The sequence below is a fragment of the Schistocerca gregaria genome, chromosome 11, assembly GCF_023897955.1.
Source record: "Schistocerca gregaria isolate iqSchGreg1 chromosome 11, iqSchGreg1.2, whole genome shotgun sequence".
NCBI classification, from domain to species: Eukaryota; Metazoa; Arthropoda; class Insecta; order Orthoptera; family Acrididae; genus Schistocerca; species Schistocerca gregaria.
In genome coordinates, this window is record NC_064930.1 from 100,086,873 (window position 1) to 100,088,018 (window position 1,146).

Here is a 1,146-nt window from a genome sequence, read left to right on the forward strand (position 1 = left end):
CAATTACTGCACTTAAGCTATTCCTGATTTAACTGGAAGATCTGTACTTCCCACTTTCATATCAACAGCCTCAAAATGCATATTCTATGTCACTCTTCAACCAGTGTTTACCAGTAAATATGTGGCGGAAAATTACGGGTATAGGACGGCTTAAACAAGTGGAAAATGAGCTTTTCATTATTCAATCACTGTATTTAACATTTATTATTCCTTTAAAATCACATGACAACTTCAATAAAACACAGTTTAACCACTCGTCTGCACACTTATTTCACAATTATGTCACTTTTAAACTGCAAATCCTCTAAGAGCTGTCTTGAATCTTCACAAGTCTCTCTCAATAGCCTTGATGTGGATAGATACATACAGCAACCAGTAATCAAGAGTCAGAACTGTGTCTGCAAAATCACAAGGATTATTAAACAATTTTGCTGTCACTAATTACAAGCAATATAATTGACAGAGTAGATTGCTAATATTTGCTGTAATGAAAGCCACTCAATGGGGTATATTTCACATTTGCAAGAACGATCTCACTGAAGTAATTAAGTCCATCGAAACACTTAGAAACTAACCTCTCGTCTGACGAAAACGGTCTAAAGACGCAGTGGCAATTTCTCCAGATCTGTTGACAATGATATTTTGAGTTATCAATTTACTGAGTGACTGAAATGTAGTTCGGGTACCTGTGAACATAACAATATGTTAGAATTCATTTTCTAAACACGAACTATTACGCTACTGTATGGCTACTTACATATTAATTACACTATTAATATTTTCACAGTTTTTTCTTTAATACATAATTAAAGCCAATGGAAGAACAAATGTAAAACTTACTTACCAATGACAGATTTGTTGAGATGCAATTTTCTGTGTGGGCAGATGTAACTTTTTCATACGGTGGTAAGTCGCAGAAATAGCAGAAGTCATAGAAATCGCAGAAGTAGGAGAAGTCACAGAAATCGCAGAAGTAGCAGAAATCGAAGAAGTAGCAGAAATCGCAGAAGTAGCAGAAGTCACAAATATCGCAGGTATAGCAGAAGTCACAGAAATCGCGGAAGTAGCAGAAATCGCAGTGGCTGACGGATACGCGACCTACGTTGCTTAACTGCGACTCTTAACTGCGACAAATTACAGTTAAGA

General features: G+C 36.2%; 1 long non-coding RNA gene across 1 annotated transcript; it reads right to left on the minus strand.

The window, feature by feature from the left end:
* Positions 1-263: 263 nt before the first annotated feature.
* Positions 264-918, minus strand: LOC126295102 (uncharacterized). The gene is made up of 3 exons (XR_007552384.1): positions 845-918; positions 576-686; positions 264-398 (listed from the first exon to the last, which is right to left on the minus strand). It is a non-coding gene; the product is annotated as an uncharacterized LOC126295102 (long non-coding RNA).
* Between the last annotated feature and the right edge of the window lie 228 nt (positions 919-1,146).